Source organism: Engraulis encrasicolus, chromosome 7 (genome assembly GCF_034702125.1).
Source record: "Engraulis encrasicolus isolate BLACKSEA-1 chromosome 7, IST_EnEncr_1.0, whole genome shotgun sequence".
NCBI lineage: Eukaryota > Metazoa > Chordata > Actinopteri > Clupeiformes > Engraulidae > Engraulis > Engraulis encrasicolus.
Window position 1 is genome coordinate 31,927,107 of NC_085863.1, and position 17,500 is coordinate 31,944,606.

General features: G+C 41.6%; 1 protein-coding gene and 2 long non-coding RNA genes across 5 annotated transcripts in view; 2 read left to right on the forward strand and 1 right to left on the reverse strand.

The window, feature by feature from the left end:
• Positions 1-17,500, forward strand: part of opcml (opioid binding protein/cell adhesion molecule-like) — a 152,110-nt gene that overhangs the window by 55,495 nt on the left and 79,115 nt on the right. The gene's annotated exons all lie outside the window — the stretch shown is intronic.
• Positions 4,053-7,205, forward strand: LOC134452728 (uncharacterized). 3 transcript variants are annotated; one of them, XR_010035507.1, is made up of 5 exons: positions 4,053-4,632; positions 4,903-5,495; positions 6,295-6,434; positions 6,801-6,934; positions 7,059-7,205. It is a non-coding gene; the product is annotated as an uncharacterized LOC134452728 (long non-coding RNA). The 3 variants fall into 3 exon arrangements; XR_010035508.1 differs by lacking the exon at positions 4,053-4,632 and having other exon boundaries at positions 4,639-4,995; positions 5,408-5,495; XR_010035506.1 differs by lacking the exon at positions 4,053-4,632 and having other exon boundaries at positions 4,639-5,495.
• Positions 7,333-9,162, reverse strand: LOC134452729 (uncharacterized). Its single transcript, XR_010035509.1, has 3 exons — positions 8,922-9,162; positions 8,323-8,495; positions 7,333-7,874 (listed from the first exon to the last, which is right to left on the reverse strand). It is a non-coding gene; the product is annotated as an uncharacterized LOC134452729 (long non-coding RNA).

Consider the following 17,500-nt stretch of genomic DNA (forward strand, 5'->3'; position numbering starts at 1 on the left):
CACACACACACACACACACACACACGCACACGCACACGCACAAACACACACACACACACACACACAATCCCTCCACTACCCAGCATATCACCCACCAATATACAGTACATGCCACCCATTCTATACAGTACAGGCAGCTCAGCTGTTCTCCCAGCACCCTTCCCTTTGCTACACATTCTTTCCCCCTTGGCCACCTCTCATGCCCACACTCATAAATATTCAGTCCAGATACACAGTATGCACCAGCACCTCCTCTGATTCTCGCCCATCGTTCGTCAAGTCAAGAGTAAGGAAGGAAAAAGAGAAAATCATATTGCCCATCTCTTGACTCTGTGAGACTTAATCTATGAGGCCTTCCACTGTCTTGTATCTAGTCTGCTGAAATGAAGAGAAATGTGTAAGGTTGAAAGTTATGTTTTAATTAAAACTTAATTCCATGTTCAGCTTTACATGGTTGAGCAGCAGACACGTCAGGATATTACAGTATTATATAGATCTATCTAGATTTAATCGTGATGTGCAAAGATTTGTTATACGCAGTGTTAATTCAACACTTAGGGAGTACTCTAGGAGCAAATATGTTCAATCTAGAAGAATATATTGACTCTCTTAGTGTTGAATTCACACTGCATTTTTACTGTGTAGGAGTCAGTGGGACTTGTGCAGTGTATCTGTGCCAGTGTCATTCTGAAGGCTGTATATTCCAGAAGCCAATTCAGACCAGTTCTACAAGATAAGGAATATGACCACAGATTGTGAAGATTATGTGGATCAGTTTTAGGATGCTGTATGACGCTGTGTGTGTGTGTGTGTGTGTGTGTGTGTGTGTGTGTGTGTGTGTGTGTGTGTGTGTGTATGTGTGTGTGTGTGTGTGTGTGTGTGTGTGTGTGTGTGTGTGTGTGTGTGTGTGTGTGTGTGCGCGCGCGCGCGTGTGTGTGTCTGTGTGTGTGTTCCTGATGTAAATGTCCCGGTGTGCAGTATTGTGATGTGCTGTGTGGAGGTGGAAAACAACACTAAACTGTAATTCAAAGTGGCGTTTCCTCCTACATCGCATGTTTGTGTAAGGAGTCATCCTGTTTTCCCTCGTAGAGCTCCACTGCAACACATGTATTTAGATAGGCCTATGAATGTCAAACCCACAAAGACAAACTAACAACCCGTCACAATACATCACCATCACAGCACTTAACACAACAAAAACAACATTTGCAATTCCAAATAATTATACAATGCATGCAAAAAAAAGGGGAGTTGTTTACAGTTTTTCTCGATTGGTTTGGCTAATTTCTCAAAACTGAGATGACATTCTCAAAACAACATGGACAAATCTCCAAACCAACTTACAATTTCCCACAACAGAATGGAATTTTCATTGCTTTCATCAAATTTCAAATACGTTGTACATGTCTCAAATGTTGAGTACATCTCGGCAGATGGCTATATACAAGTACCCTACAGTTGACACATTGAGCATACATTTAGCACATTTTCCAAATAAATTGACCTGCCTTATCTAAACGAATTAGACAATTCTCGGTCTAATGGTTGCCCTCTCCAAAACATTTCAGCATGACTTCATTGTGTGAGTCATCATATGCAAAGTAGTCTACACAATTGTCAAAACAGTCAAGGACATAATATTTTAAGAATTTCTTTACTGTAAACAGTAAATTCATGACAGTGTTCAACAGGCCAGATGGTATTGTAACTTTATTAGTTTGTAGAAAATAATTTTACAACCATGTATAGTACAGTTTCCTCTGTTATTTAGCTAATTTCTTGATTTTTTTTCAAACGACATTCTGTTTTGAGCAATTGCTAGTTGCTTTGGGATTTGTCCATGTTATTTTGAGAATGTTATCTCTGTTTTGAGAAATGAGCCAAACCAATGAGAAACCTGTAATATATGGCCATTACTTTCTGTATGTGAATTTACAGTAAAGAAAGTTACTGATAAATGTCCTTGGTAAATTGTCTGTGTTGTCAAACTTCAAGGGTTTCACTCACTTTTTCATTTTCATAGCCGAAATCTGTTAGCTGAACGCAGTCCCATAGTGACAAAACATTTAACCATTTTGACTTGCAGTGCTTACACAATGGCAAAGGGACAATGTATTTTGGGGGTACTGATGATATATGTGGGGAAGGAATTTAGTTTTGACACACGGGTAAACTGTTTTTGGAGCAATATGAGCATGTGATGAGGATCCATGAGGTTATGCTGAACCATCCAGTTTATTTTGACAGAACAACTAAATGAATGCAAATGAGCCAAAGCAATTGAGAAGGATCTATGTCATTTTTATGGTACCGACTATTGATGTGGGAGAAGGATTAGTGCTGATGCAAGAATGAGCTGTTTTGGGAAGTATATGACAGTTTGCTAGTTATCTGAACTGTTTTGCGGAAGTGTAAGAATGTTTGGCCAAATAACCCAATAGTTATAGGAATGTCATCTCAGTTTGAGGTAATGAACCAAACCAATGGAGGAAAACTGTAAACACTAAGTCTAGCAGTTAAGCAATGAATAGTTTTGAATACAGTATACTACACTTTTGCCTGTAACTTCCATACTAATCTGCAATGCTGTTTTTTAATTGCCTATTTTCCTTAATTCAATTTCTTGCTGTACGCATTAGTCATTAAAAAAGGTTGAAAGTAATTATCGTCCCTTTGTCTATACTAGCCACATCTACATTACATGGGTGATGGAGAACATGAAACACTAAAACACACATTGTGTGGAGGTGGCTGTGGGACTTATTGCGGGTGTGTGTATGAGTGCTTGTGCCAGTGTGAGTGTGTGTGTGTGTTCCGGCGTGTGTACAGTACATGCTCGTGTGTGTGTCTTGTTGAGAGCTTGATTCATGGGGATGACTTCTAAATGAAATTGACCGCCGCAGCCCCTCATGCAGTCTCATTAGGCCTCATTTGCATGTGTCTTAATGGCTTGTTAGGCTGCCATTATGTGGCCCACCATTCTTCTTCAGTGTCAGGGGGATTTCATTGGAGATAGTCGTGGGCAGGGAAGAGACAATAGGCAGAACAATCTGTTATTATTTTGGCCTTTGTATTTGTCTGTGTATTTTACCAAACAGAAATGTGCTTTTATGTCAGTGACATGGCTTTGATATTGACATGCCACCACTTGCATTCATCTGAATAATGCAACTATCATTGATGTCTAGAATGGTATGGTTAAACACTTGTAGATCATAGGTGCATAGTGCATGATTCTATATAAATTGCGTACAGGACTTGAACATGCTCTTGTAATGTTGTGTTTTTTGTCATGTCCACTGGAGAATATTGTGGACAGACACCTCAGGTGACACCTGATTACACTTACGGAACAGTGATACACTGGCCATATGTGTTTGGCATATGGACTGCATTGGAAACGGACTGCAAGCTTCAATGATACAGTAACTTCTGTTACTTGTAACTTAACGCCTTTAAATAACATGACCTGAATGATTGGCAATTTTCACAGGTATGATGCATTTAGATACAACTTTTCTCACATCCAGGAGAGCAGCCAAAGAACTCAGCATCTTAACACTTTGCCTTCACCCATTCACACCCAAGACACTGCATGGCTGCTTTGGTGATAAGATGCCAGGAAGCATTTTGGAGCTGTGTCTTGTTGTTGTCTTGCTCTGTTAACACTTTGCTGAGTAATGATCTTAGATATGCTTTCGACTTGTGAAGGTGTTATTGGCATACTGATTTCCAATGTGAGTCCGTGCATACAGTATTTCACAGATGTTTTATTTAAGTTATTTAAGTTTTATAGAAAATCTTGTGTGGTAAATGGCCCATGAAGTTTTCCCAGCCAGCACTTTCAAGACTGTGAAAGTGGCCACAGAGAACGAATCAACATTACATTCACTTGTTTTTATTTCCTCCCTAATAACAATCTGAACTTATAATTATCATTGAACTCACACACAGGATGACTCCACAGTCCAACTGTTTTGACTGATTCGCTGTGCTGCCAGTTTGTATGCTATTGAAGGCCGAGCAGTACATTTTCTCCCACTGAGTGTTGCTTAAAGGTGGGATAGGAGATGTTTTTCTGGCACATATTTTACCATATCATCTGAAAAACTCCTCATGACGCCATAGCACCCATTGAAATAGAGTGTTTGGAAAAAAAACGAAATCTTTTGGTCCAGTGTAGAGGGCGTAGTCAGAAGAAAACGGCAACCAATAGAAGTAATACTCATCATCACTTCTATTGGTTTCTGACACGTCCATCAACCGCCAGCACTCACCCCTCCTCCCTGCGCGTTCACCGACTCGTGAACTTGACCGACCCCGCCCCCATCATTCATGCACACGCGACAAGGCTCATCATCACTCGGCTAGTAGCAAGGTAACGAGAGTTAGCAGCAGGCTGAGCTACTTGGACACTTTGGTGGCTTTTGCAGAGCTACAGGAAGAACTTTGGCTTTTGGAACACTAGACTAACCATGTCAGGTTAACATACTCCCTTGGATTATCATCGGACTCGCAGCAGACTCCAACACGGGCTGAAAATTTGAAATGGGACCTGACACTCTTGGACACAGATGTCGGCTACGGCAGCGGCTTCAAATACGCTTTGGTGACCATATTTCTAATCGAGAGGTGAGATAATATATTTGTCTGTATAATATTTTGTGAATTGGTTTAGGACACAGTGGTGTCTTTTTTTAAGCAAGTATCCATTGAGAGGGGTCAGAGGATTAGCTCAAGCTCCAACATATCTAGCTGCTACCTTGCTTAACATAGCTGCTACCTCAATCGCTTTATTTATTTGTGTTTTCCCCCCTGTGGCATTTATTCTGTGCACATGAACACGTTTTCAGAATTGCTATGTGTAACTCAGACGGTTACTCTTGTGTGTTTTGCTGCTAGTTGTGCGAACGAGCCAGACAAACCAGCTGGGAGGAGGACGGAAGCACCCCTTCTCCATCCGCGTTCAGTTGCTAAATACGGATCCACCCCGTAGTAAGTAACCTACCATGTTTACGCACACATTACTTTGACCAGCAAAGCCCATGTCTTTCTAGTGGTTTACAAAAATATATCGTTTGCATGTTTTGCTTTGGTACGTCTCTGTTGTATGACTCTGGTAATAGTTGCAAGCACAAGCACAACCTGTTCGCCGCTCCAGCATTGCAAAATAGATTGCCTTGGGTTTTCAAATGTTTACATGATTGTGGGTGTAATGTTGTTAACTCGCTGATGTCGTTTTTGAGAAGACGGTAGTTTTGCATTTGATAAATACCACCTAATGACAATGACGGCTACACGGCAGATCTTTATTGTGATGGCTACACTGAATGATCACATGGAGATGCCGGTACATTATTTGTTTTACCCTGGTTATATTGAAATGTTCTGCTTTGTCCATTCCAAGGTGTGGTGTTTTCCATAGCTGTTCCTTGCTCCTGTTTCACAACATATCAAGGCTGCCAAGTAAATGAAGAATGAATCACCGCACACTGGTAGTTTATTTTATTCATGTTTGTGGGTGTAATTTTGTCCAGTTGCAGATACTACTATCCTTTTTGGAATGATCTGCCTTTGAAAAACAAAGGTTCTATCTGACAAAAGCGAACAGATCCTGTAGTTGTAATTGATACACTAAATCAGTGTTTCTCAACCTTTTTTTTAGGCGAGGCACCCTTTCAATTCATGGAAAATTTCAAGGCACCCCAAACCAAGTAGCCATATAGTATCACATCCGATACCACACAAGCTTAGAATGTAACACATTTGGAGACACACAACCTAGTAGCACGACCTACGTTCAAAGTTGCAGCTGGGGTGACCAATATTTACTTGATTGTGCGTAAATGGCAGATCAAAGATTCCACTGACTAACATTAACTTATCAATTTTGACAAATATGTTTTATGTTATATAATTTATTTATCAGCCACGTTTCCGCGGCACCCCTGAGGGGGCCCTACGGCACCCCAGGGTGCCCCGGCACCCCTGTTGAGAAACACTGCACTAAATTATGATATTCCTATGTGTGCGCGCGCACCCCAAGTTTTCAATTCAACACACTGGGACACTTTTCAGTCTTTGAGGTTGCTGGAATCAACACAGACTACCTCCATGCACCTTATCAGAACACTTTGCATGTTTTTGTATACTTGTCCCCTTTGTGTATTGCTGCTAATCTTTCTCTTTCTAGGTTCTGTTGGTTGCATGCAGATTGTGCCAGATGATTTATTTGTCTATGGTCTAAGCATGGGCTCTGTGCTAATATGCAATTTGTGCTCTTTTTTCCCTCAGGTCAACAGCCGACAGGGTCCTTCCACAACCACATACTTATGCCAGTAAAAGCCACAGCTTTTCTCCTCCAATCCAAGAAGCCTGGACTGCAGTCACCATCTCAACACACCAACCAAGAGAAAGGCGGATGGCTCAATTCAGTATGTAGTTCTGCAAATATTCTCAAAGGTCTTCACAGCCCACCATGGTGCAGAATGCATTTACATTTATTTGTGTAAGGTCAAAACAATGCTGATTACAGAACATAACTAGGGCCATGAATGAAATTTGAGGTAGCAGCCAGCCATCACCTGATGGTGAGAGGTGGTCCTAAGATCAGAGAGAAGCAGGTTGAAATCCCATCCTTACCTCTCCCTACCTACACCTCCATCCACAGCTGAAGTGCACTTGAGCAAGGCACACAAGTCCACTTAGGTCCTGGGACTGTAGCCAACACCCTGTAAAACCCTGCTGTGTAATTTGATGTAATGAAGCCCTAATATAGTCTAACACATTGCTTGTTACAGATATGGAAAATTGCACAATAAAAGTTCCAGGACATGAAGGCTGCATACTGTGAACGTCAACCTTCAGGGCACCGTCCTGCGCAGAAGACTTTCTACCCTAAGAGGGATGGCTGACCGCAGACACTCACAACCAGGTGAGCCCAGATAAAGGAGTTATTTTTGGTGTCCCTGCCCCAACAACCCAGGTTACTTACATTTAAAATGTCACTGGAGCTACTGTCAGATATGTGATTTCTAATTCTGTTAATCTTTTTACAGCACAGACGCCTCCAACCTCAAACTAGGCCCTTCACAGTTGCTGCACTTACCCACCTTCCCAGAGTTTTTGTGTGGTAATGACAACTGTAAATATAGTATAAAGTAATGTATCTAGTGTCATGTGTAATACATTGTTTAAATTGTCCATACATTTCAATGATAGTAAATATTGGTGGACACAATTTGACTGTGTGGCTTTTTTTAATTCATTCTCTGACTGAAAATGCATGGTTACATAATTTATATATTCCACAAGACCACAATCAGAAGAACATTTGACAGGTTGCATTTATTTTCTATGTATGAAAAAAAACAATGGTAACAAGACAAACGTGGTTCCAAACCAAAAAGGTGAGATGTACAGATGAATGCTCCTACAGATAATGAAAAATAATAAAAGTCTGCACACTGCCGGTTTGTGTGTTTTATACCGTACTCTGTATAAACCTTTTATATTGCTCTAGTGGAGCAGGGTAACCCTGGCTAATCCTGGGTATTGTACTGTGTATTACAACGTCAGCCCTGTTCAAGTGCCCCATACTGTCTGTAGGCTGCATGCCTGAAGAGACCGTTTCTCTCACCTGGTCCTACATCAGCCCAAAGTCTTATCAAAACTGAGAACACCACAGCATTTCCTTTCAATGTTCATGGGCATCTCCTTACAGATTGCGCAGAGGCGCCAGGTTGGTTGTGCTACTGGGATGTGACTGAGGACCAGATGTCATGTGCCAGGTCGAACATCAAACTGGGGTCACGGGTCAGGGCACGCTGCAGTAACCGATGGGATTGCTTCAAATTCAATGATTGAATCAAGGCCTGCAAAGCAATAAATACATTTTATGTAGTGCATTTTCTATTTGATGATGGGGACTAAATGACTCTATTGACAATAAGACCAATATGGACATAAGCAATCATTATTGTGTATATAAATAAAGATGTGCCAATTATATGCATACAACGTTTTCAGTCAATTTCTTACAAACTGGTGTTGTGCCAGGGGTTACACAGATGTATGAAGTAGATGGGCTTTTATGGATGTACTTGAACTACCACTGGTGTTGTGTACCTACAACCATGTAATATCACACTACTACTCATAGGAGTAGAAATATTGTAATGGTTATCACAACAGGTGTACTCGTGTAGCCTACTCGTGTTGCGATATAGAGTACATCCGTTGTGATAACATCCATTACAATACTTACACATCTGGAGGAATACAGCAGGACAATGTTATTGAGGGATGAATGTACATCCTTACAGTTAGCAGGGCGTCAATTCTGTTGGAGTCTCCCTAATCAATACCCCCGACCTCTGCTGCGTCTATCTTCCTCCTCCTCCATCTCTGGCCATCGGTCCTACTGGGCTGTTAGGTCGTTATGATTGTGATGGGCCAGGAAAGTCAGAGCTGGAGCTCTCGTGGTCGTGGAAGGTCTAACGCATATGAAAATATCGTCAGCCAAAACAATTTCATTAGCGTTGATCAGTTCGGTTGTTTTTCTTTACTCCCTCTGTCCCTGTGTCTGCGCGTGCGACAACCCAAGTGAAATCTGAAGTCATAGCCTAAAACACTACGGATTGTGGTGTCGGGTATATATAAATACAATAGTAAAATGTATACTGCGGTACACATCTGTCAAAATAAATCCATGTGTCAGTAGCCTACTGTAGCTACTGGCTAGTCTAGGGATGACAGTATAGCATCTGTCATCAGTGTTAGGAAGTTAGAATGAGATATCTAAGTAACACGTATCAAGTCAAGTTCAATAACTAATCTAGTATACATCTACTGTCATCAATATTTCTTGAAATGGCAACCATGACGGCCTGTGCGTTTATTGTGATGTTGAACATTCTTACCGTAGCCGGAGACAGTGCCATGGCTGGAAGTTAGCTTGGCTAGTCGCTTTGTCGTGGCTTCTAGCCCGCCCCCCCGCCTCGTGAGCTCTCGTGGGTTCCCGGGATAATCCGAACACTTGACAGACTGCATGCGCGTTCATGTGTTTTGAAGGCGTGGCTTTGAGGGGAGGGCTGAAGGGAGAGGCGGGCTGTGTATTTTCAAAAATATAGCTCACAGGAACCGTTTTTCAAAGATCTCCAACCCTACCTTTAAAGAATATACAAAAGCCCATTATATGATGTTAAATTTGAAACCTCATGTTTCTGCATATGTAGCAGTCCAGACCTCTGCATCTATTCTAGCCCCAGATTTATTATTTTCCACATACCTTTCTGGACAGGAGATATGCTTGTAATTCCAACCTAAATATGAGTATTCTCTGTTTTTTTGGACTATTATCTGTTTGTTCTTTTGCTCCTTTCTTCCACCTTTCTTCCTTCCTCCCTTGCTTCCTTCCTTTCCTCATTCCTTCCTTCATTCATTCATTCCATGTACATATTCTGCATGCCGGTCTGCACTGGAGACAGCTTGTATTTCCATTCTACACATGTACTGTATACTGTGACATTAAAAGACGTCCTCTATTCTGGTAGTCTGATAAGGTCTTGAGGGAGAGCTGGAATTGAACCAGTGACCCGGAAAGCTGGTGACTCCCTGAGAGACTGTCACACAGACTGTCACATCATTAATGCAGCCTACCTGTCATATGGACTGCCATATATGTTGTATGCACCCTGGCTGCCACATTGGATATTTGTGTATTGTACCTTGTCAGCTGCATTGGTCATATATAGCCTACGTACATATATGATATTGGCCTGAATATAAGACAGGGTTTTTGCTGTTTAAAAAAAAGCATTTCAAACAGGAGGATGTCTTGGGCTGTATTTACCAAATAGCACCAAAATGAATGTTTTGACCTTACCAGAATGATTTGGTCATCCTTCATAACAATGCCACACCACTAAATAATGGAGAGGTCAAGAAATTGTCCTGTCCACATCAAATTTGTTGATTCTTTCCTCTTTAATGTATGAATGGCGCTGAAAGACAAGCGCAAGGTGGAAAGAACAATATTCAATCACTAGTCACGCTCCGAAGAAGGCAATATCTTTTGTAAAAGCTGGAGTAACACCCAGAACACACCAACAGAGGGCAACTGGCCTCCTCCACACAACATCTGACTGGCAGCTGCAGGTAGACCTGGGCAAGCAGCTAAGGTTCCCCCAGCACATTGCAACAACAACCCTCCGCCCAGATATGATCATGACCTCACAGTCCTCAAAACAGCTGATCATACTGGAGTTGACAGTACCCTGGGAGGAAAACATTGAGGAGGCCAACGAGAGGAAGAGGGCCAAGTACTGGGAACTGGTGGAGGCGTGCAGGGAGGGAGGCTGGAGGACATTCTACGAGCCTATAGAGGAAGGCTGCAGGGGTTTTACTGGAAGGTCTCTATGAAAGGTCCCGAGTCGCCTGGGCATCACAGGAGCAGCCAAAAAGAGGGCCATCAAGTCCGCATGTGAAGCTGCTGAGAAGGCCACCCGGTGGATAAGGAGGGCAGATCTGTGGTCTGCTACTGGGACGCAAGTCGGGGCCTGATCATACCCGGCTGGGTCGAGGGGGTATGATGTTGCGAGACCCGAATCCCCCAATGATCTCCAGTATATACATCCCTGACGATGCGTCCCAGTGCAGCCATGAGGTGTTTCTTGAATAATCCTTCTGTTATTCGCATTCAGTTTTGACAGTCTCTTTACATTTACTTTACATTACAATTAGCTGACTCTTTTATCCAAAGTGTCCTAAAGTTATTTTAAGTATAGGGCATTGGTCGCAGTCCCTGGAGCAGTGTGGCGTTATAGGCATCTTGCTCAAGGGTACTTCAGCCATGGAGTGGGGTAGGAAGTGGAAGGGTGAATATGAACCTGCAAATCCTCTGATCTAAAGCCAATCGGTTACGTCAACATGACACAGGGTGGGAACTCAGGAAATTCTGACCAATACACCCATGCCTCTAGCGTGATGACGTAATCGGTGTATTTTTTCAACACTTTCTTGCATCTGAGGAATTCTATTGAGTATTCCTAACTTTTAAATTTGTGAATGTCATTTTTGATGTCGTCATTTAAAGTGTAAAGAAGCTTCCATGTTTCATTACTCCTGCTCTATGAATCCCAAGTGATGAGGTTCTATGAAAATGTAATACTTCAGGGGTTTTAGCGACCACAGCCCCCCCCCCCCCTCTCTCTTTCTCTCTCTCTCTTCCTTTGATTAATTGAATGAATGATGATGAAGGGGAGTAGACGTGAATAGGGTTGAAGGAGTGAGTGAAGAGGGACTGGACATTATTAACCGTGCTCCTCTCTGCTCTGCTAAGCTCATTGTCCACACAGTTTGAGGACATTTCTTGCAGTGTCAGAGAATGGCCCTAGCATTTTATATGTTCAGTAATCTATCAGGTATGAATCAATCAATCAAACTCCCTTAAGTTAAAGTCCTCATTCATACGACATTGATAACTTTTAACTTTTTTAACTGTTTTTATTAGGGTTGCTTTGTTTTCTTAAGTTGGGTTGCGGCACACACAGAGAATTGCAACTGTGAATTTTATACCTGATTGTAAACACCAAGAAAATGACCGACGTTCTATTTCGAGTTGTAAATATCAAACAGTGTTTGATATGCAATGGTCCAGGGGAGGGGGAAACATTCCACTGATTGTCACAAGGGGGCTTTCAGCCGGCTGATGTGCCTTAACATCCCTGTTGTATGTAGAATTACTATTAGATGGCTGCAGTGTTACCTCACAACACGCAACATCACATTTTATTACATCTATACGGTTTAAACCTTTCAGACGTCATTGATGGAGTTGTAGTTTCCCAGTTGGGCTTCCATTTTCATTTTTCACTTTAAGGTGCACCATGTAATATTTTTAGTAGTTTATTTCCAGAATTCATGCTGCCCATTCACAAATGTTACCTTTTTCATGAATACTTACCACCACCACCATCAAATTCTAAGTATTCATTATGACTAGGAAAATTGCATTTTTCATACATTAAAAGGGGTATCTTCTCCATGGTCCACCATCTTGATTTTCCAGAAATAGGCATTTTAAGCTGCAAAAATTACTGTATTTTGGTTATATGAGTAAATATTAGGTTATTACTTTGTAAATATTCATAAAAAAGGTAAAATTTGACAACAGGGAGCTCAGTTTCAATGAGTAGCATAGTTGCAATACCTACTCTCTCCACAATCATACACCAGAGTGCAGTGCAGCTACAACATTACATGTTATTTGAAATATTATTTGATGTACACTGTATACACGTAACACAGGGATAACTATGGAACTACTGCGGTGTTACCAACATGTATAATGGATTACTCTTGTACTTTATAAAACACTTTACAAAAGAAGTGCATCCCCCCCCTCTCAGCCGCATTAAATAAATAACTAAATGAAAATGTTTGCCCTATCAAGCAAAGAGCAAAGGCACATTTATTTTTAAAACAAAGAAAACTAGACAGAACCAGCAGACACTTGCCAAAAGCTAAAGAATGAGAATGCCATTTGTTGTATGTCTACATAGCTCTGTCAACCTGCATCAAGCAAAAATAGTCTGACACAGAAGTGCAATTAAGAGCTGCTGAGTAAAAGCAGACTGGGCATTGTCAACGTGTGTGTGTGTGTGTGTGTGTGTGTGTGTGTGTGTGTGTGTGTGTGTGTGTGTGTGTGTGTGTGTGTGTGTGTGTGTGTGTGTGTGTGTGCGCGTGCGCGCGTGCGCGCGTGCGTGCGTGCGTGTAAGGTCAGGGGGAACAGTTCCATCCACAGGCTACCTGCCTTGATTTGCTGTCACACAGAATAACATCAGTATGGTCATTATGTTTATATGCAAAGCAGAGCTGGACTAACACTGCTGCAATCCCTCAACATTTTCAGTTGGAGTGTGTGTGTGTGTGTGCGTGTGTGTGTGCGTGTGCGTGTGCGTGTGCGTGTGTGTGTGTGTGTGTGTGTGTGTGTGTGTGTGTGTGTGTGTGTGTGTGTGTGTGTGTGTGTGTGTGTGTGTGTGTGTGTGTGTGTGTGTGTGTGCGCGCGTGCTTCCGTTCATGTGTGTGCCAATGTTTGCAGCAAAGACATCTGTGTCCTCCCTGGAGAGAGAGAGAGAGAGAGATACTTGCAGAAATACCTTGTAAAAAAGGCACATTTTAATCCAGAGAGTGGAAATTGAAGGAAATTCTCGACAATAACATTCACAAGAATAAAGTTCAGATCAATTGTATTATTGCTGTTGTTTTACCCAATTGTCTTCTTCTATGTAGCCTATGTCTTGATATTCCCCATGCTGGAATCGATTGCTTTTGTGCCTAGTAGCTACCTAGACATACAGTATTTCCATTCTTTAGGGGGTTCTCAGTTCTCAGTGATAAACATATTTGTGCAGATTTAGCCAGGGACATAGAGGAAGGAGAATAAGTCAGAGAGCCAGAAGTGGACAAAAGGGATTTCTCCGCACTTTACTTTGCGAGTGGCATTTAGAGCTGTAGCCACTAGCAAGGCAAGGCAAGGCAAGGCAAGGCAAGGCAAGTTTATTTATATAGCGCATTTCATACACAGGTGCAACTCAATGTGCTTCACAAAGTTAACAAATGTAAATGAAAGGAAACAGGGAAGAAAGAAGGAAATGAATTAGAGTCAAAAAGCATTTAAAAACATTAAGATAAAACATAAGGTAAAAATAATAATAAAATAAAATAAAATAAAACAAATTAAATAAAAAATAAAAATAATAAGAATAAGTAATTTAAGCTAGGGGAAAGCATCTGAGAACAGCTTTGTCTTGAGTCTAGATTTAAAGCTATCAATAGTGGGTGCATTTTTTATGTCATCTGGAAGCTGGTTCCAAAGCTTTGAAGCATAGAAGCTAAAGGCTGCCTCTCCACACTTTGTTTTGACTTTTGGAATCACCAGCAAATTCTTCTCCGTTGACCTTAGTGACCTAGTTGGTGCATACAGCTGAAACATATCCAGTAGATATGTGGGTCCCATTCCATTTAGTGATTTAAACACAAGTAGCATAGCCTTAAAATCAATTCTGTAGCTTACTGGGAGCCAATGCAGCGATCTTAAAATTGGAGTAATGTGGTCGAACTTCCTTATCTTTGTAAGAACCCTTGCAGCTGCGTTTTGTACAAGTTGAAGCTGTTTAATGGTTTTATTGGGGAGGCCAGTAAAAAGACTGTTACAGTAATCAACTTTACTAGAAATAAAGGCATGTATTAGCTTCTCCAGATCATGTTTAGACATCAGGCCCCTAAATTTAGAGACGTTTTTTATGTGATAAAATGCAGACTTAGTAATAGCTTTCATGTGACTGTTGAAGTTTAGGTCACTGTCAATGAGGACCCCAAGATTTTTAACTGTTTCCCTTGCTTTCAGTCCCTTCGTTTCAAGGATAGTAGCAATCTTTTGTCTCTCCTCTCTTTTCCCAAATATAATTACTTCAGTTTTATCTGTGTTCAGCTGGAGGAAATTGTGAGACATCCATTTGTTAATTTGGTCCATGCAATGATAGAGTGATTCAAGGGGGGTATAGTCATTTGGGGACATAGATAAGTAGAGCTGGGTATCATCCGCATAGCTATGGTAATTTATGGAGTTATTCTCGATAATGTGTCCCAGTGGCAACATATACAGATTGAACAGTAGTGGTCCCAGAATGGAGCCCTGGGGGACCCCACAATCCAAAGACATTGGTGATGAAGTATGTCTTCCAATGGCGACAAAAAAACTTCTTTGTTGTAAGTACGATTTTAACCAGTCGATCACTATGCCCGTAAAGCCAACCCAGTGTTCCAGTCTATGTAGTAGTATAGAATGATTAACTGTATCGAAAGCAGCACTCAAATCAAGAAGTACCAAGACGGATGATTTGCCAGCATCAGAATTCAATCTTATGTCATTCATAACTTTAATAAGAGCTGTTTCAGTGCTGTGGTAGGCACGGAAACCTGATTGAAACTTATCAAAATAGCTATTAGACATTAGAAAAGCAGTTCATTGGTTAAAAACAATTTTCTCTATTATTTTACCCATGAATGGTAGATTGGATATGGGCCTATAGTTGTTTAATACCAGTGCATCCAGGTTGTTCTTTTTCAGTAAGGGTTTCACAACTGCTTCTTTCAGACAGCCTGGGAATATGCCTGTTTGTAGTGAGGTGTTGATGATCTGAAGTACATCTGATGATATTAGATTTAAAATGGATTTGAGCATAGCAGCAGTAAGTCCGTTTGTCAGTGCGGTGCATGTGGTGCATTTTAAGCGAGGGTCGGCACTTCAAAGGAGATTGGTCTGGAATATTTAAAAAAAGGCTTTGGATATGATATTGGCTTTAGCCGTCTGTCTCGGGTGGTGCAAATCTCCTGCTGGTGTTGTCTGGAAAATAAAAAGCCCCTGTAGCATGAAAGAGGAAAATCTCACACGGTAAATAAAAGATTAGTTTGCCTGTGTTTGAAATCAATTTGATTGACTGTCAAGAGCCAGTTCTTCAAGAGTTTATACACCAACTTCTCAACTTAGGGCAGCCAGTATAGTGTATAATCTCACCTCCAAACACCTCAGGCTACCATTCTCAGCAGGGCTGGTCTGGGGGAGAAATGGTGCCCGGGCACTTTTGGCTTAAAGGAGCCCCTCATAATTAGTGGGGAATAACTGACTCACCTGTGGTCCCCACACCCACGTGGTGCCTTATTTTCAGACATGTTATTTATTTATTTAGTTTATTTTTTCATTTCTGAAAATAGGGACCCACGTGGGTGCGGGGCCCACCGGGAAATGCCCGCTATTTCAGATGGCCAGTCTAGCCCTGATTCCCAGTGTGAACATCCTGTTTGGGTTCTGTGCATAATCTACTGCTAACAGTATTCTGAACTGCGGCTCTGATGTCATCATTTTCTAATCTTGTGCTGATGCTCTTCTGGACAGAATAGTTGCAATATGTGTTCATTTATTTATAGCCCTAGTCAGCAGGTTCAGTTATAATATCTGCTTTTTATCTGCTGAGCTTATGATTTATTAAAACCCAACTAGCGTGCCTTGGTCTGATTACAAAAAGATAATTGTGAGATAAGTTGTCTGTGTGTCTTTGTGTTGTTGTAGATCAACTGATGGTACTGACTTTACATTATTTCATAAGCATGTATGTATACATCTTCGTTCTCGCTGGAGAATGGACTTCTCGTGATCTTGTGGTCTCGCAGGAGAGTGGCTGTCCATGCGGTGGACTGGTCATTAACTCATTGGCTGCCTTTGACTTTGAATGACGTCATTTCGAATAGTGACGCCCCCTGCCTTTGACGGCGTTCGCCGATAATTGCGTTTTTTTACAGCCACGCCTTGAGGACGGTCTGACCTATGTTGTGTATAAATTTCACGCCTCTAGGCATGTTCTAACTGTTCCTGTAGGTGGCAGAAGTGTCCTTAGGAACAGTCAGGGCAGGGCATTAGCTCAGAGCAAGAGGAAATGTCAAGACAAAAACATCCCTTTTTACTATTATAATCTCAAAAGTAGCATAGCAAAATCATTTTTGAAAGTAAAGCACCTGTGACAGTAGTCTACTTTCTTGCCCTCTGATTTTAACACAGGTATTCTACTGATTTTAGTGTCAGAGCCTGACAAAAAAAAACTTCCTCTCATGACCAAAATACACCCCCCTGTTGCCATCTAGCTAGTAGGCATTGTAGCTAGCTTGCCCAAAATACACCATGTTCAACCAGAGATGATCTGTGTGGCAACCGTTTCATTTTGGATAATGTGATCAGCCTACACAACATCAGGATGATGCGTACAAAAGATCATCTAACAGGAAAATGCACGGGACTAGTGGTGATGTGTCACCTCAGTTGGGAATGCTTGGCTATTGTTTGCTACGCTAGCTAGCTAGCACGAAATCGCTAACAACTTACAACTAAGCCTAAATAAAGGAGCCTTGGTAAGTCAACTATTTTTACTCATTCTACAGTTGCAGTTATGGATCTGTATAGTATGATCAGCTTACTGTATCATCAAAAAGACAGGGGGGTTGCAGATTCTTGGAACAGAGTAGCCTTTGTGTCTGGTCAGATGCATTCAGCTCACATGAGAAAGCATTGCACTTAGCCTCAGACCAGCTAGCCTTCACCACTCCAATCGGCTTGTGAAATGTTGGATATGTGATCAGTACTTTATCAAAAGAAAATTCATTGAACAATATATGACAAGATCACTATAGAAGAACCATGATGACAGTAATCATCAATCTCCAAATTGTCCGCTCTGCCAAAGAAGCAGCAGTAAGCTAAGCTGGCTGCCTGCTGCCTGCTTGCCTGCCTGCCTCCCAGTTCACACACACAGTATGGGAGGAAACAAACCAGCTGTGATTTGTTCCCCAACGAGAGGACGACAGGCTAAACAGAGGGACTATGAGACAGTATTTCTGTGAGTTTAGTATTTCACGGAGTTACATGCACCTGCTGTCATGATCCATT